At 32.0% G+C, this 14855-nt stretch overlaps 1 long non-coding RNA gene across 8 annotated transcripts; it reads right to left on the bottom strand.

Moving 5' to 3' along the window:
- Positions 1-6672: 6672 nt before the first annotated feature.
- LOC129306711 (uncharacterized) lies at positions 6673-10884 on the bottom strand. Of its 8 annotated transcripts, none has more exons than XR_008592252.1 (7): positions 10545-10884; positions 10047-10361; positions 9852-9965; positions 9518-9760; positions 9008-9238; positions 8311-8499; positions 6673-7424 (listed from the first exon to the last, which is right to left on the bottom strand). It is a non-coding gene; the product is annotated as an uncharacterized LOC129306711 (long non-coding RNA). The 8 variants fall into 8 exon arrangements; XR_008592251.1 differs by having other exon boundaries at positions 10047-10386; positions 10568-10884; XR_008592253.1 differs by having other exon boundaries at positions 10568-10884.
- Positions 10885-14855: the final 3971 nt, after the last annotated feature.

The raw sequence follows: 14855 nt of genomic DNA, 5'->3' as shown, positions 1-14855 counted from the left end.
GCCCGCGTTTATATATGTTGAAAAATTAAATAAACATCTTTGAACATCAATCCTGATCTTTTTGTTTAGGTAAAAGATCAATCCTGATCTGCTAGACCGCATCTTTTATCTCTTTTTGTCGGCTCCTTAAAAGAAATATGGCCCCCGATATATTTTTTTTGGCCCATGAGATGTTAGAAGCAACCATTTTAGAATATTCTGTAGGCCGTTTAACCCAAAAAAAAAAAAAAGATTTAGCCTCCAAAATGATTATAGAAATGTATGTGAAATAGCCGGATCCGGACGATGACTTGTACTCTGATGATACATTTACCGCTGCTCTGACGTGTTTATAAAATTCTAAAGATTCTCGTGACAATATTATTTCTAAGCAAGATCGAAATCCTCAGTAGGTTGGTATGGGGTCATGTCTTAGGTCCACTTTGTCAAGGTATTTTACGACTCCATCAAGACTAGGCTTCCATCCCATGATAGGTTTGTTGATTTTGGGACATTTGATCAGTCAGTCATAGGTAATGAATGACAAAAGGAAACAATTTCTGGTAAATTCTCCTCTTTATTGCCCAAAAATATTTCTTGTTGTTAAGGATGGGAGCGATCATTTGGAAATAATGGAAGAAGAGAAATGGGTAAATAACAATAGAAGAACATCACATTTTAATTCAAATTTTAAAGTTTAAATTTATAAGTTATTCTCTTATATTTTATATTAGTTATTAAATATAATTTTACCTTTTGCTCAATGATATAGTGCACACAAGTCCTTATTGCAACCAAGAGCAATCCCATATTGAGAGTTAAATGTGAATGCAATAATGGACTCTTAGGCCTTGTTTGGTACATGGGACTGAAAGCTAGAGACTAGGACTAAGAAAACCTAACTTTTCATGTTTAGTTAGATCATTGAGCAATCCAAATCCAATCCTAATCCCACCTTACATGGGATTGTTTAGTACCGCCTACTCCCTTAGGTTTGCAAAATCATTCCTGGGATTAGGAATATCTAGACGAAGTTGCCCTTACCATCTCTCTCTCTCTCTCTCATCTCTTCCTTTCGTATCTAGACCTGGACGAGTTGCTTTCCGAAGATGCAAAACATTGACGAAGAAGAAGATAAAGGAAGAGGAAAGATCAGAGTCGGAGACATCATTGACTTCTCCAGATTTGCAAAATTTGAACCTGAAACTGAACAGAGTTTCAGAACTGAAGCTGCTATGGTTGACTTCTCCAGATCTGACAGGAGATAGAGGAAGAGGAAAAATTTGAGTCAGAGAAGTTATCGACTTCTCTAGTCTGTCGCGTTTGAACCTGAAATTGAACAGAGTTTCAAAACTAAAGTTGCCATGGTCAACTTCTCTGGATTTGCCATGGTCACTTCTCATGAGCTAGGTCACAATTTTTTTTCAAGTGTAAGGGATATTATAGTCTTTTCATAATTTATGTTTAATTATAAAATAAAATAAAAGTAAGTATTTCCTACACGTATTGCTCATACCAAATATAATTTTAAACCATCATTCCCACTCCCACTATTAATACCAGTACCAGTCTTAATTGCAATCTCTCTAAATTGAAGTCTGCATTCCAAACAGGGCCTCAGGTCTTAGGCAAAACTTGGCTTTGATATTAATTGTTAAAAATGATGTGCGACCACTTGAAAACTTGGGAGATGAGAAATAGGATAAAGAGTAATGGAAGGACATCACATATTAACTCAAAACTTCAGTATTTGAATTAATAGGTCATTCTTATTTATTTTATTCTCCATTCGTCCCAAATGACATGACACTTTTAGACAAAATTACATATATTAATAAAACTCATTAAATACATTTTACAATCTTACTTTTTAAAGACAAAAATATAAACTTTTAAAAATGCCCTTCATTTAATACTCAATTTGTAAAGAATATTAAAGAGAGGGAATATGAGGGAAGGGTAATATTGAAAAAGTATCATTAATAAAACCATCTTAAAAACTAACCATATGAAAATCTCATCTAAAAGTATTTTATAATTTAGGACAAAAGTAGTATTAATTATTAAACTCAATTTTATGACATCTTGAAAACTAACCATTTGATTAATTTATCTAACTAAGGGTAAATAAGTAATTTTGCATGTAATTGTATGTGTTTGGATGGTTAAAGAGGGCTAATGGACCTAATAGGTTATGGTTGCAGCTTGGGGATTAGGCTCAAAGTAAAGTTAGGTCATTTGTGCTCTGAAAGAGGAAGATAACTTAGGAGGCCCTTTGTTGTACCATACATCGCAGCATATGCTACATGAGCCGTGGCATATCACTCAAAAAAGGAAAAGATCCTTTTGTGTGCTATTTACCACGATGCGTGTTGCGTGTGCCATGGTGTATGGCCAAAAATTTTAATAAAGAACACAAGTTGCATGCAAAAAGAGAGAGGGATAAAAATAGAGTTTCTGAGAGAGGGATGAGGAGCACGACTTAACTCTTCTATTTGTGAAGGATTGGAGCTTCCTATCACCTCTAATAAGTTTCACTACCTTTCTTTTTTCTTTTCTATACTACTTCTATCTAGGGTTTGTAGTTAGAAAATAATTTTCAAACTTATAGGGTTATAGATTCAAACTTATTGATTCAAATAAAATTAATAAGAGTTCTTTGAGTTAACTAAACCTAAGTTTAATAATTTTGAATGTCCATGAGAGTGTGCTCTCTTAAAAAGATGAATTTATGTCCTAAATACCATTAATGATGGTGGTTAAGGTGGTTGGGCTATAACAAATATGGTTTAAAGAGTTTAATAAGGTTTGTTAGAGCTAATAGGAGTTAAGAAACTCAATGGGTATGATTGACTACAAGAGCTTGGGATGTCGAGTAGTTAAAGTATTAAAATAGAGAGTTAAGATTTTGTTAATGAGGATATTAATGATTGTTGGTATGATAAATTATAGATTAATCATTTTTGACACCATTTAAGCTTGGCAAAGCTTTAAAAGTAGTTGTTATTGATGGGTAAATATTTGACCTTTTAAAGATTTCAAGTAATCAAAAAAAATTTAGCTTATGCAATTGTTTGTTAGTTAATTATAGATATTTGTGATTTGCTTTGAAAATAGAAATGTAACTTTTAAAATGTGAAAATGCAGGGATGGCATGAAATAAACATTTATATTATTGTGATAAGCATGATCTTGCTTCTATTAATTTATGAGTGTTAGGCAAAGATTGAAAAGAATGCACATGGTATCAATGTCATGAATCATGAAATTGAAATTTGTGATGTAATAGTGATTTGGTAAATTATGTTGATATGGGAATGATGGATGATGTGATAGGTATAAAGCATGAGAATTTACATGCTTAAATATGATGTTTGAATGCTTTGCATGCAAAGAACATGTTGATTAGGGATATGCATGCTATGTGTTAATTATGAATTGAGTATATGATTATTATTGGTGGCAAGACTGCCATTAGAGCTTGATGGTTTATCGATTATTTAATGTCTCACTTGTTCAATGAGAAACTATTTCATGGTTTATCGAAAGAATCAAACCTAACTAGTTTCTACTTGTTCAACAAAAAAGCTAGTTTAAAGACAGGACACCACATAATGTGTTATTTGGGGAAAGTCGTGGTTCAAGAGTGAGAGTAATAGCTTTAGCTAGGTGGCTTCTCATAATTAAAGAGCTTGGGTAGTTTATTCATACAAACAAACCCACTGATTTAATAGCCCATGACTTCATTCGAAGGTATTAGGATAATATAAGAATGGTATTGATAATACATAGCATCTTGTAAGTAACATGGTTGTTATTATTTTGATATTATGCATATCTTTGTTTAAGGTCACGTGATTGTTAGTATTGTGACTGTACTAGATTGATAGTTATGGTGATTATATGATGTCTTTTACTATACCACTTGCATTTTTTATGGTTATTTGACTTGCATTTGTATAAGTTAGATTGACCTTTATTATTAAGTAGTTGTACTTATCCCTTTCTATTTAATAATTTATAAGTACTAGCATGAGGTAAGATAGAAGGAAAGCTTCAGAGGCTTAGGATTGATTATTTGATTATTTTGATTAATTGTATTTAATATTGATAATTGCCAATAAGGGATTCATACTTTTGATAATTACTTGCACTTTATTGTTGATATTGATTGGTGTATTTTAGCCCTTGTGGTTGTGCTTATAATTTGATATGTTAAGGCAGGGCTAAAATACTAGCGCAAGTATAGATTTGACTATATATGCATGTTAGTGGATGGCTATATTGAATTTTGATACGAAATTGCTTTCCTCTTTTATTTTTGAGATTAAAGGGTTGAGGGTTGGAAAGATGATAAATGTGTGTTTGTATTTCTGTGGTATGTTACACAAGTAATTTTGAGTCGATTGAATGTAATCTATGGTTGATTGTGAGCTTCTGGCACTCAATAGGGGTTTTAGATACCCAATTTGTATTTAAAGTGTGAAATTAATAAATTATGCAAGTTTATAAATGGGTATCTAATTTTCAATTGAGATGAAATTTTAAAATGAGACTAGTGCCATTAATTAGAGCTTAAAAAGAGCTTTTTATAAATACCTAGATTATATTGATCGGACATTAAATAAAGAATTGGGACATGCCAGAAGTTTGGCCTCGATGCTATCATATGACAGCAAGCTATGCTATCAGTATTTGTGCAATACATCACAATGCATTACACAAAGAGGCGAAGCTATGGCTTGTGTACCTTGACTCGCGACACACCCTCTAATTTTACTATCTGGTTTATTTTTCAACTATATTTCAATTTAACTACATTATAGTATCTTATGCTTTAAACTCTGATTTATATTGATTATACTTGGTTTATGGTATTTTAACTTTTAAAAACTTGGGATCCCATTTTATTTGTTTTGATTTAATGGTTTGAAAATAGTAGGACACTTGGTACTATCTGAGTGGTCCTTTTTTCTTTCATGGTGAAATTATTATTTTTTAACTGTAGTTAACTGATTTAAAATATACTAAGATGATTCGTTTGGGTTAATACCATGAATACCTTAGGGTTGTTAGCTAAGTGCCGGAGATAATAAGGATAATCTTACAAATTTTATTTAATATGAGACTTTTTATATCATCCTAAGTTTGCCCAAAATAAGATAAATTAACACTCATACATCTTTTTTTCATTCAATTTGTCCTTTGAATTTGATTGCGGTCATTCGAATCTGCAAAAGCTTCGCTTCCAATTTTTTAGACTAAAAGTGTCTCCTTTTCCCTCACCGCTTATTTCCCTCATCATCGATAAATCAAAACTTTTCAACAATCCATATTCATATTTAATATATAATAAAATTATTATTATTATTCTACATAAAATATATAAAAAATATTGTAGTTTTAAATGTCTATATGAAATTTTAATAGGTAAACTAGAATCGTACGGGGAAAATTTCATCACGCATGAAGGGAGCTATTTTAATTAAAAATAATAATAATATAGTGTTTATTAAAAGAAAAACTAATTGAATTTGTTATCCAAAGTATTCAGCACAATCAAAATACTATAACAAACTAAATAAACTAACAATTATTCAATGGATCCATTCATGATAAAAAGAGGAGTAGAAAGTACATAAATTTTAACCCAATAATATAACAAAAAAAGAATTTAGTCCGAGGATGAAAAAAATAATCTATAACTAATACAAGAAAAATAAATTGCAAATCAAATAGAACTTTGTATACAGTGACGATCTAGAAAAATCAGTTTGTGAGGGCAAAATTTATAGGGACAATTATATTAAAGTGTAATTTAATTCAGTTGTCAATAGATCTTGCAGTAATTAATTCTCTTGTGTGGAACCTAACTGTAATTCTTCCAAATTTATACTCTTTCTATTCAACAATGTAAGACATTTTTTAAAAAATTTAATCTTAAAAAATGTAAGGCATTTTAAGTCTTTCGAGGTGTAATCATTACTTTTTTTTCAAATGTGCCCCCTATTGATAATGACTTTATATTTATTATAAGATATTTAATAGGAATAAATATAAAAAGATAATGTTAGTTTAAAAGTAAGTAACTACTTTATTGAGAAGTGAAATTTAGTTAAAAATACCTTACATTTTTGAACGGAGGGAATATATTAGATAAATATTAATATCATTAATAAATTAATTATACTTTTTTATTAAATTGTATTAAATATAAAATTTTATTACAATTAAATGCTATTAAAGAACTATACATAAAATATAAAATTATAACAACATAAAAATTACATATCTATTAGAATTATGCTTTTTATTTTAATTAATAAAACTTAACTCTTCTGAGTTTTGACCAATGAAAGTGAATTCAATTGATAAGGACTTAGTTCATAATCCCCTAACATTTGTCTCATCTAAACTTTTTTGTGCTAATAAAACTTAACTCTTTTGTATGGTATATATCATTGGTGATAAAATTTTCAATTTAAACAATAAAAAATTATTTTCTAAAATATTGCTCCCTTCTTTTTAAAACTCTTTCTATTTAAGGTTCAATCTTCAAATGCATAAATAAGATCTTGGTCAAATAAACTTTTTAGGAAATTAATGAAATTTTTTATGTAACCACATAAATTTTCTTTTCTTTTTTTTTGGGGAGTAGGGGTAGTTGAAAATTTTGAATAGAGCCCAATGAAATATTTAAGATCACTATGTGTATGTTTTACTAAGCATGTTGGGGTAATTGCCTCCTCTATTTTACAAATAGGCCCACCCCTGCTTGTATAAATAATTACATATCAATATAAAATTCACACCAATGACGTCGACACATGAAAAGTAAATTCACAAACTAAATCCTAGCCTCAGATGACTTGGCTAAAGGAATGTTCACTTTTTATGTTCCTTGCGATCACATTGATAGCTTGGACTCAGAGATGGTATAATACAACGTTAATGTGCCTAAATGCGTTCTCCCAACAAAGTCTTAATCTCATAATAATTGCTTTAATTTCTGAGATCACTGGTAGAAGTGGCTCAATTTTATGATAGAAACTTACAACCCAGTCATTTTGTTTCCCACTATCCCTCCACATATACAAAATTCTCATCCATTCACTTGGCCATCGATCTCTCATAAAGAGATTCAAATGGTAGCATCTTGCTCCACATGAAAACTTTTCTTCCCGCAGCTCTTGAGTTCAACGTGTCCTTTGTTCAATAGTCCTAGTAATCTCTGAAGAACTCTTCTCCCATATTAGTGCAACTCAAGTTTTCCAAATGAATTAATAATCATATCTCTAAACTAAATGAGCATCCCCTCTCCATATACTTCCTAAATCATTAGATGTTCAAGGTATAAAATTTCAAAGCAGTGGAATCTTTAGCAAATGTGCGCCCAAAATTGATGAATTGGTACTGCAACAACACAACTAAAGTGAAAAGAGAACCTGTGATGACACAAATAAAAACCGTAGTCACACATTTGCAATAAATAAACATATATTTGTTCAAAATATTTTGATTCAACCAGTCCAATCACAATTTTTTTCCCTGCTTGGGCCAATATGAAATAGAAAATGACTCCTCTTTGGTTGAATAATGAGTTAAGTCAGCACACAATATTACGGGGCAGAAAATCAGAAACAAAGTTAAACGAAGTGTACATGGCAGCACAGAGCAAAGAATTTTGTGAGAAATATGTACAAACTTATTATCACGGGAAGCCTCAATGGTCAAGACTCTATAAATAGTGTATCTTTCAGTGGTTTATACACATCCATACATTGATGATATTAAAATTCTCAGACAAGACAGCCTAGGAACAAAGCAAATAGCAGGTGCTGAGAGGTAATAACTTGCAAAGGCATAAAACAACTATGCAGGTGCTACTTAGTATTTACAGGTCGCAAGGAAATTGATATGGTGCAAATGCCATACAATTCTATGAAATTTGAGGCATTATGAATAGAGTATATCTTATTTTATTTGCAATTCTAGATTAATCTTGAAGAGTTATGGTTGTCCAACTTCGTTTGCCTTAGTGATGAAAATGCAATCTTCTGCCATTAACTAATTGACTTTCATGTTTGCCCACCACATTCACATCCTAAAATCTGAAAAATGTTAACCTGTAAAAAGTGAACTAAATTTCAAAAATAAAATAGCATGGTAATATGAAGTACAGTAATAAAAGCATTGTAAATAATAAATAAAAATAATCAAATCAATTTACAAATGTATTTCCAAGACAGTAGAATAATATACATACAGGCATGTATATATACTTTTCAAGGAGCATATATATAAATCCTACTAATCAAGGATTAGAATTACCTAATGTTCAAATAGTCCCAAGAAGAGATCCATGCCTATTACAAAAGATACCACGTTTTTTGGTCTCCGTTTGTCTCCCTTGTATACATTTTTGTGCAGATGCTATGAGCTTGAGCTCCTCTTGTCTCTACTTCTGCATGATCCATGCTAAAGTTTACAGAGGCAAGCCTTGCATTGATATTTAGGTCGCTGTCAATCAATAAATATATCAAAATTCACAAAATAATCTAAGCACTATAAGTGTTATTTCATATTTAAACATGAATAGAATCTTGTTAGAATCTTTAGCATAGTAAGTACTAATAGCAGAAAAAACCATGACATGCTTGAAGTAAAATAAAATGATCCACTATCATTTTTCATACCCCCTAATACTCCTCCAGCAAAGACCCAACCAAAAAAAAAAAAAACCATCAGCTCCAGACTAATTGTAGCAACTTTCAACACATAACCAGCGAAATTTTTAAAAAAACCTAGGGATATTACTCAGTAATGAACTAACTCTTTATTACCAATGTCCTTTTGAGCGCGATGATGGGTTGATTTCAAGATTGGAGAAATAAGCTTAAACCATGCAACATGTGAGATCAAGAGCACTGAAATCATTAGCTATGATATATTTGCCAAAATTTCTGAGCACAAAAATTAGATTACAAGAGATAACGACAAGATTAGTTCAATTGTGCAGCAATCTTACCATCTTGGAGACGCTGCGGGAGAGAGATGTAGTAGCTTAGGACCTGATTCTGAGGGTGTCATAGCTGACATATGCCCGCAGTTAAGATTTAACCCTTCTGTCAATCCCATTCCATCCATTAACAACACCAACCAACGAAAGTAAGATCATGAGAGAGGAAAGTGAATCACACCAAGCAAAGCCTCGTAGAAATTGAGCCAATTTTTCGAACCCAAATCTTCGATTAACCCCCTAGATTTTCAAAGAACTTAAAAATCAGTGCTAATTTTGGTGATAGAATTAACAACAATAGCAAGATTGAAAGCATCAACTGAATCAACTGTCAAAACAATGTTTTAACTTTCTAATCCATCAGGTTATTCATATCAATCTAACAAAAAAAATCCATAAGCAGGCCAAAATGGTGCTTTTGAATTAAAAACAAAAAAGAAAGGGATGATAATAGACAAATCCTAAATAAATATATTGAGAACGTTCATGCTGAGTCTTATATTGAGAGTGTTTTCTCACATTGAGTGACTTCCTTCTTTGGCATCCTCAGAGCTGCTTCAAGACTTTATGGCCTTCAAGGTCCCTATTTTCCTGCTTCGTTTTTTTCCTCCCTTGCAGCGTAACCAGTGCAAGGATGCTTCTTGTGGACTCCATAGATTGCTTCTTCATTTTCTCAATTGGATTGACTTGGAGAATCGAGGTCACAAAGTTCAAGGTACTTCATCTTCGTTCTCCGTCTCATTGGAATCGATTTCAGTGACCCTAAAGACAGACAGAAACTGAATAATTAAAACAAAATTAAAAATAGGGTAGAGGCAGAGGAGTTTGCAATAGAAAGGGATCGATTAAATACATTTCCTCTTCCCTTTTACAGCGCGGCACTGAATCAAGAAGCTCATCTGGATTGAGAACTTTAGCAAAGACCCACCCTAAGGATCACCTTCCTTAAGGCAATTCCATCTTCAAACTAAACAATAATCAAACTCAGTGCACAATAATTTTTTAAAAAATATTATGGTGTCTGAGACTGAAGTAAAATGTTACCCACTTTCATGGAAGTGTCGACCTGTGCAACATTTCTGGCCATGGCGGTGAGGAGACCAATGCCGTACTTGGTGACGGTGTTGGTATTGGTGGTGGGAGCGTTAATGGCAACCGAACTTTGTAGCAGCTTGCAGATCGACACTGTTGATCCCCATACCAGCTCTTCCCACAACCTTAAACCTTCCTTTCCCCGCTTTGAACACTTGCCTCGTAGGCTTTGTCCCGCTTCATGGAATCAAAGTGTCGCATGATGGGCTCTTCAAGCACAGTTCTTCAAACAATAGATCGTTGGCATATTCCACTTATCTTGGTGGAATAACTATAAACAGACGGGACAGAAAACTCTGGGTTTGTGAAATTTCAAGAATTAAGTAAGAGTGATTTGAAAATACATAGAGTTAAAATTTCCCCCACGATCGTGCGAACCGCCAACACCCGGGAAGAAAAATTTTGAAAAAAAAAAAAAGAAACAGAAAAACAATTTCAAAGCCCGCCAACTTACCCTGAGATGAGCCACAGACTTACCGAATGAGATTGACCGTTAGAGCCATCGCCTGGAAACAGTGTCCACTCTGAACACGATTGCGATCGCCGGGGAACGAACAAACCGGCTGAGAAGGGATAAAAGGAATAGAAAACGGGCAAGACATTAACGGGGCAGAATAGGATAGTCGAAAAACATGGTGAGGAGTTATAAAATGTTCTGCAAATGAAGGAGTGAAATGGGTGAAGGACGGAAATCTGGAACTTCAAACTGGAAGGCGGGAACCCAACTCAGTGCCCAAGAAAGCACAGCCAGACACCTGCTTCATGTTTTTTCTCGTCTTCCGATTGAAGCCAGATTCCAGCCACAGGGGCACTTTTGTCCGATAAATTTTCACATGCTGTATTTGTATTTGTAGAAAGTGGCAATTAATTGAGGGTAATTTTGTCAGTCCACTAATCAAGTACTGTAGATGGTTTTCTAACGTAGAGATACACATGGGCAGGGTTAGGCTAGGTAGGAGTTTGCCCGATACCCAGCCTAAAGAATGAATGGGCTACAAAATGTAGCTCGAAGCCCAGCCCTACCCGTAAAATGCCCTATTAGTTTAGGCTAGGTAGGGCTGGTTGGGCAGCTTTAAGTTGCCTAATCCATCAAATAATCGTTCTACCCATTAAGTCACAATTTTTCTTATCATTTTTAAATAAAACTTTCACAAATCAACAATAGTTTTATGTATCAACTCAAAATAGCATCCATAAAATCAAAACCCATAAATTCACAATAACAGTAACGGCTATAATATCTAATTATTCATAATTCAATACCCTACTTGAAATATAAAACTATCACAAGTCTTGACATAATATCAAATTATTCATAATTCAATTCAAAATAACAGCTATGATCATTGAAAGCAACAAATTTCACAAAAGCTTGGAGCATCATATGAGAAACAGCAATTTGAAAGAGTAGACTCCAATCCACAAAAAACTTCTTCCTAACTCTCAACCTACGTGACTGGAAGAGGAAAAATATGTCATAACTAAACAGAAAAATTGTTATTTAAAAATTTTTGTAGAGTTAATTGAAAATCTTCTAAAGTTCACAAATCTCAGAGTAATCAATAAAAGATAATATATTCTAAAAAATGATCATGATCTATCATTGAGATTTTAATAATCTAGGGTATGTAATTATTATGAACATTCTTATAGGTTCTTAATTGTTATTTTTAAATTACTATATCAATCATGCAGATTAAAATCCTTATTCAAGGCAAATGCATAGAGAATCTTGAATGGAGTGAAAGGAAACTCATATGCAAGTCAACATTTGCTTTGGAATGCTCAAATATGCCCTTCTCTAGATAAAAGCGATCAAAAGAAGTGGAATCTGCAGTAGTCGAAGCATAACTCTGGTAAATAGCAAAGCAAAATAAAAGGGGCTAGCAAGAGGCATTCATGCATAAGGGACCTATCACCAGTGTCCACTTCATCCAACTTAACCAAATTTACACACTTATTATTTAATTTTTCAAAATGTTAATAAAAGGTCAAGATATACTTATAAAAAACCACTTCAATCAACACTAGCAACCGCATTCTCCCCTCCAAGTGTTGCATCTAAAGACAAAAAAAATTACATTAATATAAAAACTAAAGTAAAAGGTGTATATGTGCATGTGCAAACTTTAGAAAAAAAAAATATGTTACTTGCAAGCTGAATAATATTATTTTCTGTCTCATTAAAGTGAGCAAACTCAGGGAGCTTATCAACTAACTCAGAGAGAGATTGCCCTCTCTGCAACTAATTTGCCCACAAATTAGTGCTTCTGTCATTTTAGGAGATAGAGAGCTCCTATATTGGTCAACTACACATCCACAAGTACTAAATGCAGACTCAGAAGCCACTGTAGAAATTGGCATAGCCAATACATCTCGTGCCATATGGGAGAGAATTTTATATTTTTCAAAATTTGCTTTTCACTATGACAGTATGTCAAACTCAGAATCAGATGATGAGATTTTAGCTTTAGAATCAGTTACAAGATATCTATCGAACTCACTTTGTGGATCCATTGAAGTTTTTTACTTCAAAGACTCTAACCACATTGCCCTTGGATCCTTAATGTCGTCGTCGTCGTCGTCGTCATCATCAAGAGAGGGCAATGAACTTGTAGATGCATTATTTATATGGGTAGGCCGTAACATCCTATTTTTTTTATAACACCTTCAAAAATACAAACCGATTTTTCGCAAATTATTAAAACCATTATCGTGGTAGAAAATTTTCTTACCATGATACATCCAAGACATAACACAAGTCTTAAAATATTCAAAAAGGCAATTAAAACCATGAGGGACAGACATAATCCTCATGGCATGATATTCAAATCAGATCATAAATCAAGAGGGACAGACATAATCCTCTTGGTCATATAAATACTTTTAATAAAAAGGATTAGAGTTTACATGCTTCACAAAGAAGATATGTCCTAAGTTGGCACAAGATACATTGTATAATCCAAAATAAGAAGCAACATAAAAGATGGTGTCTCATACACCATAGTTACACCTCTGGTGCTTTCTCGGCCGAACTTGCTCCTGTAAAAATATTAACCACGGGGAATGAGACTTAAAAGTTCAGTAACCAACAATTAATATGTAATGATACATGCGGTTGTAAATAATCATGCGATTGCTAAGTGGTCATACAAAATATTTAACCAAACAATATTTTCAAACAAACCGAACAAGTATTTAATTTACATGACCGCACCTTATATCCTCCCTTCGCCATGCTCGGACGCCAAATCACCTAGCCAAAGGTGAGTTGGACTAAGCGACACGCCACTCATTGGGTCTAATGAGGGTCTATCACGTGGTAATAATTAACAGAACAGAAATTTTCATTAACACTATACATTAAAATATCCTGATAAGTCATGCATCATTTAAATATCCAAATAGAAATATATCCGAACAATAATATCTCATCATGATAAACAAAAATAAATTTTTTTAACCCACTTAGCAATAATTTCAAACAAGTATATACAGTATTTATTTTTAATAATTCATAATTTTTTCAAACAATAAAAACAACACATAACAATTCACAAATACACCCATTACAACACATTAATAATGGTTACCTTGTGTTTTGAATAACAAGTTCCCCTTCAAAACTCCTCTTTCACCGCTATCTTTGTCAATAAAATCTATATAATTATTTCACAATACTATATATTAATTTTACATTAAAATAAATAACTCTAATTTAAAGAGTTAGAAAGTCTTAGATTTATAATTCATATTAACACTAATTTAAGATTTATGCCTCATTTAACTTTTCAAATTCTTTTCTAAAATTCTCGTATCCTAATAAACTATTTTTTTTCCTCAAATCACTTCTAGTATCACAATTTCATCCTTCTATATTCTAAAAATTCATCCAAAAATAAATTAAAAATTTTAAAATTTATCCTGAAGCCTCAAATCACCTTTCTATAACCTCAAAATACCTATTCATACTTAAATAAATATTTAATAATCAGAGGTTCATCCCTACATCTCAGATTTTACATAAATTCAACCATATAGATCTAGATTTTAACTCAAAAATTTTTAAACATGAGTTTCAACCTCAAGAAAATATTCTATAATATTTATTATATCTCTAAGAGTTTTAACCTATATTAATCCATCATATCATCAGATTAACTGTCCTATAGAAAAATCCTAATCAGAATATTTACTTTATCCTACAAAACAATCATATCACTAGAAAGCTAATATTATTTAGAAAATAACTATAAAATTAATTTTATAATTAAATAAATTTTTAAATGCTAATCTAAACAGGAAAGTTAGAACATACTTGAAGAAAAAGAAAATAATCCCCCTTACAAGAAGACGCCGAGCAACGTGAGAGGAAGAGAGAAAAATAATATAAAAATAGGATTTTAGGTCCCACAATTATATTAAAAAAACTATAAGTCTGAATTTAATTATTCAAACCATTGAGCCATTACTTGCAATTTTCTCTAAATTGCATCTTAGGCTCTTAGTTGCAATTTTTACAAATTACATGAACTTTCTTTTTGCCTTCCTGTGCACGCTCTCACTTTCTTTTATACATGAAAAATCTTTTCCTTGTCCCACATCTAACCGATGTGGGACTTCTACACCCCTCTTTCATTTTTTTTACTTTCTTTTCTTTTTGTTTTTTTTTAACTTACACACACATAAATTTTTTTTAAATTTTAATATTATATCTTAATAAAATATTTCTTATATAATTTTAAACTTAAATTTTTAATTCATA

This window comes from Prosopis cineraria, unplaced genomic scaffold, assembly GCF_029017545.1.
Source record: "Prosopis cineraria cultivar Desert tree isolate PC_DT_omini unplaced genomic scaffold, ASM2901754v1 PC3, whole genome shotgun sequence".
In the NCBI taxonomy this organism is placed as follows: domain Eukaryota; kingdom Viridiplantae; phylum Streptophyta; class Magnoliopsida; order Fabales; family Fabaceae; genus Prosopis; species Prosopis cineraria.
This window is presented reverse-complemented; position numbering and strand designations above follow the sequence as displayed.